Raw genomic sequence first — 13,764 nt, 5'->3', positions numbered from 1 at the left:
GAATTTTTTATTTACAGCTCTTGCTCTCTTCATTTGGAAAAGTTTTATGAAGGTCTATCTACTTTGAAGGCTCTGGGTGGCTAACTAAATATAGAAAAATGCCACATTGATGAAAGCAAGGTTACTATTCTTGGCCATGTAATCTCATCCAAGGGTATTGAAGCTGACACAAGCAAGGTTACTCTTCTCGGCCAAGGGTATTAAAGTTGACCCAAGAAAGGTTCAGGATTTGGTGTCACTACCATCACCCACGATGGCCAAAAAATTGGTCTCATTCCTTCAAAAGGTGAGGTATTTGAGCATCCACTTGCTCTCCCAAGTGGTTCTCCCTTTGCAACAATTGGCCTATCAAGAGATATTCACTAGGAATGAAGATAGAGCAACATCTCAATGAAGTAAAGAATCTTTAGCCTCACTCCCCACTATCGCACCTCTAAGGTGGGATGAGCCCTAGTGTAAGGATGACACATTTGGGGCTGATATTAATTCAAAAGGACCCCCACACTTCCTTTATGCACCTCATCTACTTCTCAAGTCATGTGATAACCCCATCGAAGAAAGGATAGATGATAGTGGAGCAATTGGTGCTCTCCTTAATGTTTGCCACCACTAAGTTTCTCTCTTACCTAATGTCAAGGCCATGCATAGTCCTAACAGTAGAGGAAGTATTTCCTTATGTGATGCAGCACATGGATGTTTCTTCTAGAATTTCCAAATGGCTCATTAGATTGCAAGAGTTAGATTACAAAATGCAGGTTGAGATCTCCACACAACCTAGTTTGGGAGGCATTCTTACTCATTGCCACTATGAGAAGAAGCTAAAGATCAAGACAGATGGAAAAGAGTTACCTTTAGTTAGAGGGGGCTCGCTCCGTTTTCTTTCACAGAGCCTACAAGAGGACAATAGACAAAGCTACAACAGGCATTTTCGTTTTTGATGAGCAAGGAGAAAAGGTGTTCTATATTGGTAAACTCCTACTTCAACAATGGGGCGGAATATGCAACCCTGACCCTAGGGCTAGAATAGTGGCTTGTACGTAAGGCAACAAGGTACCGCCTTATCAACAACACCAAGCTAGAACAAAGATGTACACCATTTATAGGGCATGCCAGACAACAGTGACAAGACACTCATCTATGAGCCACAGACTCCTATCATCTCTTGTGGGCCATTTGAGAAGTGGGGAATAGAATGCCATTGGGGCTTTTCCAAGGACCCAATCAGGTAAATTATATATCATAGTGGGTGTGGATTACATGACCAGGAGGGCCGCGACAGTTTCCACCACTTGAATTACTACTCAGGAAGTGGCAAAGTTTTATTTGAGCATATTTGATTCTGTTTTGGCATACCTACTGAGATAATCTCTGATAGAGGACCAAGTTTTAGAGGAGAACTAGTGGGAGAGCTGATGAAGAAACTAGGGATCTTACGTTGTCACTCAACTTTCCACTATCCATAGTGTAATGGTCTAGTGGAGAAGGTGCCAATGGAATGATCTGTAAAATCATTACAAAGCAGGTGAATAATCACACAGGGGATTGGGACAAGCATCTTATGGCCGCTATTTTGGCCTATCTCACAATATTATGAACATAATTAGGTTTCACACTCTTCCACCTCGTGTACGACAAATAAGCCATTCTACCCATCAAATTGCAGATAGCTAGCCTATGCATCATGTCTAGCCAAATGGAGCGTCCTATAATCTATTGGCCATCTTTGCAACCACATTCTAGACTTAGAAAGGCTTCAACTAGACAGAGAAGATGCAATCAATCACTATGCAACACAAATAGAGAAATATTGCCTTAGCTTCAACAAGGGCTTAAGGAAAAAGGTCTAAAAAGGGGTATGCTAGTCGTAAGGTATGACAATAGATTTGACACTAAAAAGGATAACAAATTCTTGTCCAAATGGGAAGGGCCATTTGTCATTAAGAAACGATGTAACAATGGATGGAAGCAATTGGAAGGCTTCATAAGACGCACGTCAACGGATGGATATTGAAGAAGTACTTCTTGAGATTTGATCAAATGCCAATCATAGGCATGCTAGAGGAGGAAAACTCCTCCACCTCAGCTGGAGAAGAGTCGAGCTAGAGGCATAAATACCTCTAGCCTTAGGGGGAGGTCTAATGATGTCGGGTTTTCAAAACCACTCTCTCTCTCTCTCTCTCTCTCTCTCTCTCGGAAGACCCCCCCTGACTTCCCCCTTGTCCGGACAGGGGAACACCTTCCAAAGGGGAGAGAGGGGGACCTTTATAAGGGGGAAAAAAAGAAGGACGGCGAGCCATGTGGCTGTCTCCACCCCTCGCCTCTCGTATCCAAGACAGGATGAGAGGTGGGGGGCCTTCCCCCCATCTCTCTCTCGTTCTTCTATCGCCCCCCTCCCTTGTCATGACCTAGCCTTGCCTCCTCATCCCACGACCCCCCCCCCCCCCCCCCCCCTCAACTCTCTCTCACACTCGCCCTCTAGTTAAGAGTGAGAGCCAACTAGTGACTCTCTCTCTCTCTCTCTCTCTCTCTCTCTCTCTCTCTCTCTCTCTCTCTCTCTCTCTCTCTCTCTCTCTCTCTCTCTCTCTCTCTCTCTCTCTCTCTCTCTCTCTCTCTCTCTCGTGTCGAGCGTGACATGCTCCCTCTCACTCTCATCCTCACATACATAGTCTACCCCATCCCCTTATCCTCATCCTCTCCCTCTTTTGAGCTTGTCGCAAGAACATTCTCCCTCCAATAATGGAGAGAGAGCGCTCTCTCCCTCTCTCTCTCTCTCTAGGCTCTCTCTCTCTCTCTCTCTCTCTCTCTCTCTCTCTCTCTCTCTCTCTCTCTCTCTCTCTCTCTCTGCCAGTTCTCACACATTCCCTCATTCACACACACATACACACACATGCTCTTGACCTCCCTTGCCCCATTCACCTACTCTCTCACACACCTCTACTGGCACACATGGAAAAGCGCACACACACACACACACACACACACACACACACACACACACACAAAACACACTTACTCGTGCACTCGCTCGCATTCATGCACCTAGACACATGATGAGTGCACATATTAAACAATAAAAAACACCGAAACCGACAACAATGCCCAAATCATGCCGAAGGAGGAACAAATCATGGATTGGCACCAAAGGTGTGCCCCTGCCAACTCCAAAGTAAAAGAACCACACATGGGTGATTGAGAAATGCACCATCACACTTACAAAGTAGCATCTTGACTGTAAATGGCCACATTTGGTGATTTTTGTACATCCTCTTACTCCAACTCTTTCAATAAACCAGTGCATTCTAAATTCAAGCCCCACATCATTGTATAACAATTCCTCTCTCTAAGGTGGCACAAGACCTCCCAAAAGTATCTCTCCTCTTTTTGTCTAAATAAGCACAAAGCAAGGGTCAACCAACTAGACACTCACCATCCTTGCTTTGTCTCCCAGATTAAGCTTAGTGCTAAGCCAATTTAGCCCAATAACCACACCTCTTGCACCTATAAAAGGTTTGAGAGGTCACATTCAAAAGAACATAGATGGCACGGGGAGACCACACGGGAGGAGAATCGCTCATCAAATCACACATGTAGTAATTATGCACTTGGGTACTCGCTAGCACTCATAGGCACCATGAGCACTCTAGGGTATTTATCATTGCTTGCACTACTGCTGACATTCTCATCATCATGATTTTTTCGGTGCTAATCTTGTTGCTAACCCACTAACACAATAATCATGGAGATTACACATATGGTTGTCTATAGCTTCCTATGTATGCCTCCATCACAATCACCCTCACCTTTAGTTGTTGGTGTCATCTCATGATTGGATTTTGTAAGTACTACTAAGTAATGAGTTGATTTTCCTTGCCTTCCTACCAAAACTCTCTCTCTCTCTCTCTCTCTCTCTCTCTCTCTCTCTCTCTCTCTCGTGCGTATGTGTGGGTTGTTTTTCATGATCATTCTACTTGGGATTGTGCCAAAAGTCACATATTAGCTAGTTGTTCTTGCCACATATAGATCATTCCATATGTATCGACACAAAAAGAGTAGATGTGTAAGGGCCTTCTCCTAGCCCTTATGCCAGGCCAACACATCTAAGCCACCAACTTAGAAGATGAAAAATAAAAAGGAAAAAATGATCGAGAAAATTAGGGCTCAATTTAAGCACTAAAGTATACTCACGAGACACTTCCGGCTTATGACATGGGAACATGGACATAACCAATGCATAGAAAATTAGCTTTTTATTTTGAGAAATCAGCATAAAGAAAAAGATAATATAAAGAAAAAGATAAAGAAGAAAAGAAAAGATAAGGATAAGGTGAGTAAGTAACTTGTTGAGAAAGTTTGATAAGTAAGATAAGTTATCAAAGAAAGATAAGTAATCAAGATAAGGAACATAAGCTATCAAGATAAGTGAAACCACTTATAAAAAATGTGCATAAAAAGAGGGCTTCTATTCTCATTTTTCACTTCTCTCCTTCATTTTCTCAAGGTGCAAACTTGAGAGTAAGCTTGAGAAAAGAGTGTGTTTATTTGCGAGCTTTTGATTTCGAGCTTTTGCAATCAAAACCAAGTTTTGCGAACTTTTTGGTTTTAGATTCAGAGCCTCTTCTAATGACACAAAAAATTAATCCAAAACAAAGACATCAGAATATTATACACAACAAAAAACATCTATCATCTTGCAACAATTTGGCTTAAGATTTTAAGTCTCTTTTAACGATACACACCAGAAACATGTACAATCTTCCAAAAGCCCTAGTTTTGAGCTTATACAATCATCTATATAGATACACAAAGCATGCTTCTCTTACTAAAAGGAATTCAAATAAAGTCTTATGTGTCTAAAAAAGCTACTCCACATCTATTACATAAGAGAAATATCATTCAATGCATACCTCTACATGACATTCTCTAAGATTTAAGTTCACTACACCACACGCTTCATCTTGCAGGTTTTTCCTAATATAAATGCAAGATTTGTGGAAGTTACTGCAGGTTGATGAATGACCATGTGCTCTTTTGGTTGAAGCCCTAGAATATGCACATACACATAGTACATGTGCTTACATGCCAAAAACGCTTTATGTGTAGATTCTCTCTTCTAAAAGTCGGGACAGGTGCAACTAGGTTCTACCTTAATGTGTACATCATAACAACTCTCTGTCAATACTCAAAAAACTATGTGTTGTTCACTTTTTAGTTTCGTGTCCAAGAACGTTGCAACCATACTTGCAGCTGACTCCAATCTCTTTTGTGCTTCTTTGGAAATATCATATCTCCACTTACGCTTCCTACTACTGGAGCCTCCTTGTGTAAGAGTAGCATTTGTATTCTTCATGCATCGTAGTGGTGTTGCAAAATCTGCAAATTGAAATCCACTTTGTACCAAGATGTCACTCTCTTCCTTTGATAAGTTGGTTTCAATATCTACTTGCCAGAAAGTAGGAACGACATGCGAGAATTTATCATTCCTCTGTACTTTTTGTGTGTGGCCTACTTCATAATTGCAGAACCATATCCACTGTGCAATTGTCTTGTCTTTAAAATTTCTCTCATACCCAAAACTGAGAGCAACCATTCCCACTTGACGGCTCTGTAATTTGTTACCACAACTTTTCTTCCCTACCATTCCAAAACATTTCCTCATGCAATTCACTTGCATCCTTCATAAAGCCCACTCTTCGCGGGCAATTTTGACCTCTTGAATACATCTTACTGAATTCTCCCCATGGTGCATTGGAATGCTCTCTCCTGCTTCACTGTTAGTGACAACATATACTTCTTCATTATCCTCTCTATCAAAATGTATACTCCGTGGTCTCCCTTTGTTCTTGCATTGTCTTGCTTCCAATACATATCCAGGTTATGTGAGTTTATACAGACTGCACTTGTTTTCTTCTTCCAGTGTACTGTCTCTTTGTGTCACCTTCCATCACACGCTCCTCATACAAAGGATTACCAGCAACCAAGCCTTTTAATGTACTCGCAAAATGAGTTGGATTTGGAGAGTCACTACATATGGAATTGGCCATCATTGCTTCTATGAAAGGGCCCTTTCTGGTGTGTCTCCTTGTGTGTATCCCAATCTTTTTGCACATTGAATATATGCATTCGAAACGTCACTAACACATTTATCATAAAGTGATATTTTACGTTTACCACATTCACCTACCATCCAACTTGTATGGATGCTCTCCGACAAGTTTATACTTGGAATTGAGCTTTCTCTCATCAAATCTTACAGACCTTTAAATAAAAAACGATCAAAACCATATAAATGTAAAACTCTGTTTTCATGTATGTAATATGAACCAAAAAAATTATTGATATACCATTGTCTTAGCGCTTCCCCAATGGGCAACTTGTTTCTCCCACCAACTAAACTATCTCTCTAAAGCCTTTTTATTATCCCCTGTCACATATTTCACCCACCATTCTCGTATTGTGGAAGCTATACAAGAGGCCTCATTTGAAGTCTTTGCTAAATGCCTTGCTTCACACATTTCAATGTGATGCATTTTTTTATCTGTAGCGACATGTTTTTTTTGTGTGTTTGTGTAGATCTTCTCCCAATGGAAAAGACATGAGCGCTCCCTCCCCTCCATTACATTATGCCGTCCTCCATTGTATACAACTCGTATTGCCAGCCAATTAGCCCTGGCTTCATCATACATAAATTGAGCAAAGTCTGTTGGTTCATGCCCACACCTCTCCATAATTGTGTTTAAATTTCTCCAGAACAAGATTTGTGTTTCTTCGTCTTCTTCTGTAAGGTCTCCGACCCCGAGCTAAAAGAACACCATTGTACCATGAAACAATCATAATGGAAAAAGTTACTATTTTTAGCAGTTTTCCAAAATCTGTCGATGCAATGATGTTTAGAATGTCATAAAGCTTCCCAAGTGAATTAAAACAATTTTTGTGGAAATTTTCCAAAAATAGTAAGTTTTTGGTCACCCGACCCGTTAGTTTTGACCATCTCGAAAAACTGCACCCGTACCCCAAATTTGAAAAAAATGCATTTTTGGACACCGAGGGCTGCTAAATATGGCAGGTACCCAGGTTAATAAACCTTAGTTAGAGCTTAGTATAGCAAGTTTCGGCATTAAATTCTGATTCGTATTGCCCGTCTTAGGTTAAAATTAAATTTTCCTAAAGTTGTGCGTGGAGGCACCGGGACTCGGGGACTGTGTGGGAACTGGCTCCAGGCCACTGTAGACTGAGTTTGGCAGTAAAAGGGCTCCCTCACACACTCATAGGGCTCGTGGGCTACTTTCCATAAGAGAGAGAGAGAGAGAGAGAGAGAGAGAGAGAGAGAGAGAGAGAGAGAGAGAGAGAGAGAGAGAGAGAGAGAGAGAGACTAAGTGAGCTCTTGAGCAGGTCGGGACACTTGGTAAGTATGCAACTAGAGAGAGAGAGAGAGAGAGAGAGAGAGAGAGAGAGAGAGAGAGACTAAGTGAGCTCTTGAGCAGGTCGGGACACTTGGTAAGTATGCAACTAGAGAGAGAGAGAGAGAGAGAGAGAGAGAGAGAGAGAGAGAGAGAGAGAGAGAGAGAGAGAGAGAGAGAGAGAGAGAGACTAAGTGAGCTCTTGAGCAGGTCGGGACACTTGGTAAGTATGCAACTAGAGTTGCCATGCATGAAGTGAGTACTCCTTCAGATGCATATAGCAGGAAAATCCGAATTTTTTAGCTTGTGAGCCTATATAAGAGCATGCTCACACACACACAATCCTACACACACACACACACATTGAGGAGGTGCTGTCGGCAGACATAGTCTTTGGAAGAGGAGCTAGGAGGGAAGGTGTTGCCCGTTTCTCGTCTCAAGGAGGCCCTTGAATCAGAATTTCGAGAGGAATTCAGCCCTAACCTCGGTAATTTTCGATTTAATTCATGCTTGTTGTAATTCCCTCTTTAATATTCTCTTAATTCCACATCTAGTATGCATAATCATAGTCAAAATACTCATTAGATACTCTCTAATTCTTCATATACATGATCTATTGCATAAATATTAATCTAATTAGTAATCATGCAAGCAATTAGTCACTCTTAATCATAGTTTAATGCATGTTTAAGGAATCATCGACTAGTCACTGTTGTGATTAAAAATCAAGTCCGTTTTGAGGTGGGAATGGTCCATTGCATTCTATTACTCCATAATGTGTAAATAATTAAATTAGAATCAATTGCTCATGGATTAGGATTTAATTAGGAGAAATTAATCCATCATTAATCATTAGGAAGGGAGAAATCCTCTCATCTATGCATACAATAAATCTGCAATTCTCTACTTGCATTAAGAAGTGATTAAGCACGTCTATTTCATCTCTAGTAGAATTAATTAAGTAAAAATCTGAATATCATAATTATCTAGGCCAAGTAATTAACCTTAGGGCCTATTTCCATAGAGCAAGTATGGTGCTATCGGGATTCTCTATGTCTTGAAGTAAGTCTAACCTCTCGTACAAGGGCATTTGCTTATTGAAACTAATCCGTCATCATGGTTGTATGTTACTCTCGAATGCTAGCTCTCTTTTTCCAAGTTGTCAATTAAGTAGTGAGTATAAAATGGCCCCGGTAAAGAGAACTCGTTTCGGTGGTTCCTACGACCACGAGGCGGGGACAAGCAACACTAATGGAAAGGGGAAAGCTCCCATGGTCGACCAAGTACCGGCCATCTCACGGAGCAATGACGAGGAAATTGTGGAGGTAGGTCAAGTTTTAATTCAAGTTTGTTAAAGCAACATTGCATTTGATAAGGTCGGATGAAAAACACATTTCCCAACATGTTGGAAATCAACGGAAATCACGACATTTAAATTAATTGTATTTTATGTTCAAGTAGGAAAGAATGCTTTCGGAATATACTGTCTGAAGTAGGAAAGATTGGTTGCTAGGGAAAATTACCTCAGCTACTTCATTTTCAATTCCAATGTTGATCTAGTCTGAACCCCCTCTTGATCACAGGGGGTAGCTCGCGAAGTTATTCGCAGGAGCTAGAGTTCCTGGTTAAGGGCTCTTGAATCCATGACTGCTGGTTAAACGGTGGATATCCACGACTGCTGGTTAAGCGGTGGAAGTCCACGACTGCTAGTTAAGCGGTGGACAACCTAGTTGTATGGGAAACTACAACGGGTGGAGTAAACACTCGTTAGGGGGGATTTTGTGCCTCCAGAGAATTCGAACTTTAAATGAATGAGTTTTTGAGTGAATTTTTACTAGAATTACTGTCTTGGTGCCGCTTTGCAATACTGGTTGAAGGGTTGTATTAAAGAACTTGTGAATCGGAAAAATGAACAAAGAACTTATATGTTGAACAACCATTGTGGTAGTAATTAGGTAACAAAGGAAGTGTGAGTATGGGGTGGAAAGTGGGGGCTTGGTTCGGGTTGCCAATGCCTATGAGAAGGGTGGTCCCGATTGGTCGAGAACTCTCCATCCCCATAGTGTCATAAATCGACGCTAGTATTACTCATTGCCCTAAGAGCGGCAAAGCCTCAAGTGTACGTGCCTCTGAAACATGGGGAAAAAGGCACTCGGGACTTCTCTTCTCTTGGAAGGTGGGTATTAGGATCACTAGATAAGTTAATCACGCTTCCCCTGCAAGGTGGAACTAGATCTTGATGCTAGTAGGCTCGAACGCGACTCACTTTGTGATGAGAGATCGTCCGCTAGATGAACCATAAACCACTTTGTTTGCTTCTGTTGTAGATCTAGTGGCCACCAGGTTTACCATCATATCCGTCGTTTGAGACGAAGGGGTGGGGACCTCACATCTTCTTTACATTCACATATTGCAATCACCTGCAATGCTCGCATGATGTACACATATAACAAATAAGTAATAAAAGGTGTCTTATATCAAAACATGCTATCTAATATAGTTTTATAAATTCACTTACCCAGGATCATAAACCGAGCAGGAAATAGTTGCCCATCCTTCAATCCGATGAGTATGATCAAAGTGCACCCAAGCACTACTCAAATCTCCCGCCCCTCCTCGCCTCATTCTATTGACTAGTTCAACTCCAGAAGCAGGTCCTTTAGTGGAAATTTTAAATATGTAACATTTGTCGTTAGGTCCACCCTTGCATGGAAAAGGACTTCCATGATAGAATGGAAAAACACATCATTTCTATAGCAATAGTATATTGACATATCCATCATCGACAACCTAATCCTGTTTAGATTTCTCATTTGAGACAATAATTTTGAATCCCCTATTTTGAACAAGGGCCATCATTTTCTCAAGAAAATGGTTAAGCTCTACATTAGTGGCTTCTAAATCATCTTCTTTAGTCAAATATTGGAATAGCATTTGATGAGAAACTAACATCTATACTTTTCTAGGACCCCCCTTCTCAATCTTTAAAACTGTCTTAACAAGATTGTGCACCTTTTCAAGAGCTACCCTTCTAGTACCTGGTTGTAAATTGTGGTCATGCACTCCCAGATGGATCATCAAATGTGTTATCAGTGTTTCCTTTGGCATCACATAATAGATCATACACTTGCAAAGATTTGAATAAGTGACCGTTCTCCCACAATAGTGGCAGGTTATTTTAGATTTACCTTTTCTAGGAGGATAGCCCATGCTGATTTGTCTGTCTAGATGTCCATGAAAGAAGGCATCATTGTATCTTCTTTCACCAACGTAAAAAGGGTGTGTCACTCTGCAACATTGAAGGCTTCCAAGACAATAACTCAAACGTACAGTGCAATCTATGGCCATGTTGGTCGATGCTGGGCGAGACCAAAGGTGACCGTCGTACTTCTGCTCCATACCGAGCATCCTTTTATTGTTGTGAATTGGAGGAAGCTTGAAACAAACATTGAATTATAAAATTTTTGGAGCACATCAACCTTGTTGGGAGGTCCACAAATCTCTAAAACTTTAGACAACTTGCACAATTTAGCTTTGTCTTTCATCCATGAAATGATGGATGTATCCTTTGAATACTCCTAGCTTGTATGCTCCACCCCATCTTGTGTGTCTTGAAAGGGTCCAGTGACCTGGTTAGTTCCAGTGTCTCCAACACAAATGTGTCTACACCTTTATCAATATCAACATTTAAATGTGATGGAGTTGAACTTTTGTTTCATGGTGTAGAGAACATAGAAGAATCATTAACTTCTTCACTTGTTTCTAAATTGTCAGCCACATAAACATAGTCATCCAAATGAAGAATGTGGTAAGCTGAGGACAGAGAATGGACAAGAAGGTGATACTTTTGATCTTCATGATCCCATCTTGGCAACACATTGACCTTAGACTCAGAGCTCCCTATCTGAACGACTGCTTGCAAGCCTTCAAACTTAATAGAAGGAGGCAATAGGATTTGAAGAAAATATTCACTAAAAGTAGAAGCTCTCCATTTTGTAATGAGACTCTATAATCCATTTGAGCACCATCAATCGTCCATGAAAGCATAGCTATAGCTGTAGCTGTCATGTTTGAGACAAGGAATAATACTTGAGGTAAATAAAATGACAAAAAGATAAGGAAGAGAATGTGTATAAGGTACAAAGAAGTGTAAAAGCATGCACCTACAAAAAGTTAATGCGTTCATTGAAAACTGTTCTAAATAGATTTGAAATATTCACTCTTTAAGGTATGCACAATCATAGCCATTAATATTCACTCTTTAAGATACATTTGAATCAGCATTTTGTCAAATCCATTTGTTAACCTATCGAGCTTTCAAAATCTCCCCAAATATGTGCATATGAATTGTTTTTGAACATAGTATTTATAAAATATACGATGTTTTAAAAATTATATATATATATATATATATATATATATATATATATATATATATATATATATAGTTTTTTACATCCCCAATTAAGTGCTTTAAAATTAAAATGGACAGAGTATATATAGAAGATATGGTATTTGAGTATATAGTATAATACATTAGATATATATACTTAGATATATGGTATTTAAGTATATATTATATAGAACTATACTAATATAACATAGTTATATAATACTATAGAATATAGAGGTATATTATATACTACACATACTATACGTTTAGTTTATAGTTATATTATATTGATATAATATATACTATATAAAATTCCATGTATACCAGTACCCGTACCAATACTAATATAGCAGTATAGAAATACCAATATATCAGTACCAGGATACCATTATTAGCAGTATAATTATATCAGTATTGATACTACCAGTACCAGTACACACTGAAAATATGAGACCTTTGAGGCCAGTACCAATATACACCTGTATACTAGTACCAGTACCAGTACCAGTACTAGTACTAGTATTAGTACCAAAAAATCTGTGGCCAATACCAATATACTAGTACCATTATATAATATAGTATATTATTAATAGATTATATAGTATATAAAATTATACTTATACTTATTATACCAATATCAGTACCTTTAGTAGTACCACTACCACTAGTACCAGTACAACACTGACAATCTGAGACCTTTGAGGCCAGTACTAATATACACCCTGTATACCAATACCAATATAGCACTACCCAATACCATTAGTACCAGTAGTACTAGTAGTACTACCAGTACTAGTACTAGCATTGAAAATGTGAGACCAATATCAATATATCAATACTAATATACCAGTATTAGCAGTATAGTTGTATCAGTACTACCAGTATCAATAAAAATTTGAGACCTCTAAGGCCAGTATCAGTATACACATGTATACCAATACCAGTACTACAGGTACTAGTACTAGTACCAAAAAATATGAGGCCAGTACCAGTATATTAGTATATTACTAATAGATTATATCATATATAGCATTATAATTTTACTTATACTTATAGTAAATAATAAATAGTAAATAGACTATATAGTATATACAGTATATAGTACCAGTATCAGTACCAATAGTACTAGTAACAGTACTATCAATACCAATACAAACAATGAAAATCTGAGACCAGTAGGTTAGTATATCAATACCAATATACTAGTATTAGCAATATAGGAATATAATTGTACCGATACCAGTACCAGTATACACCCGTATACCAATACCAATATCAATATAGCAATACTAGTATCAATACTACCAGTAGTACCAATAACAGTACTACCAATACCACTATCAACACTAAAAATTTGAGACTAATATCAGTATATCAGTACCAATATACCAGTATTGGCAGTATAGTTGTACCAGTATTAGTACTAGTACAACACTGAAAATTTGAGACATCTGAGGCCAGTACCAGTATACACCCGTATACCAGCACTAGTACCAAAAAATCTGAGGTCAGTACCAATATACAAATACTAGTATATAATATAGTATATTATTAATAGATCATATAGTATATAATGTTATACTTTTACTTATACTTATATTAAATAGACTATATAGTATATAATATATATAGTATCATACATAATATAGATTATATCTAATGTTACATAACATTTGTCGTTCATAGTCGGTCGAGTTTGGTTTTACTTAATCTAGTCTTTGTCGTTGCATAATGTGAATCTCAAAGCTTAGGTTTGAAGCATTACTACTTTGGGAACCCATCGTCTACTTGCTCGAGCTAACACATGTACTATCTCTCTCTCGCGTGCGCATCACGTTGGTGGCTCCTCTCTCTCTCTCTCTCTCTCTCTCTCTCTCTCTCTCTCTCTCTCTCTCTCTCTCTCTCTCTCTCTCTCTCTCTCTCTCTCTCTCTCTCTCTCTCTCAATACTGTCATTCCGGCGCTAGAACACAGTC

Source organism: Adiantum capillus-veneris, chromosome 17, assembly GCF_014529385.1.
Source record: "Adiantum capillus-veneris isolate H3 chromosome 17, ASM1452938v2, whole genome shotgun sequence".
In the NCBI taxonomy this organism is placed as follows: Eukaryota; Viridiplantae; Streptophyta; class Polypodiopsida; order Polypodiales; family Pteridaceae; genus Adiantum; species Adiantum capillus-veneris.
This window is presented reverse-complemented; position numbering follows the sequence as displayed.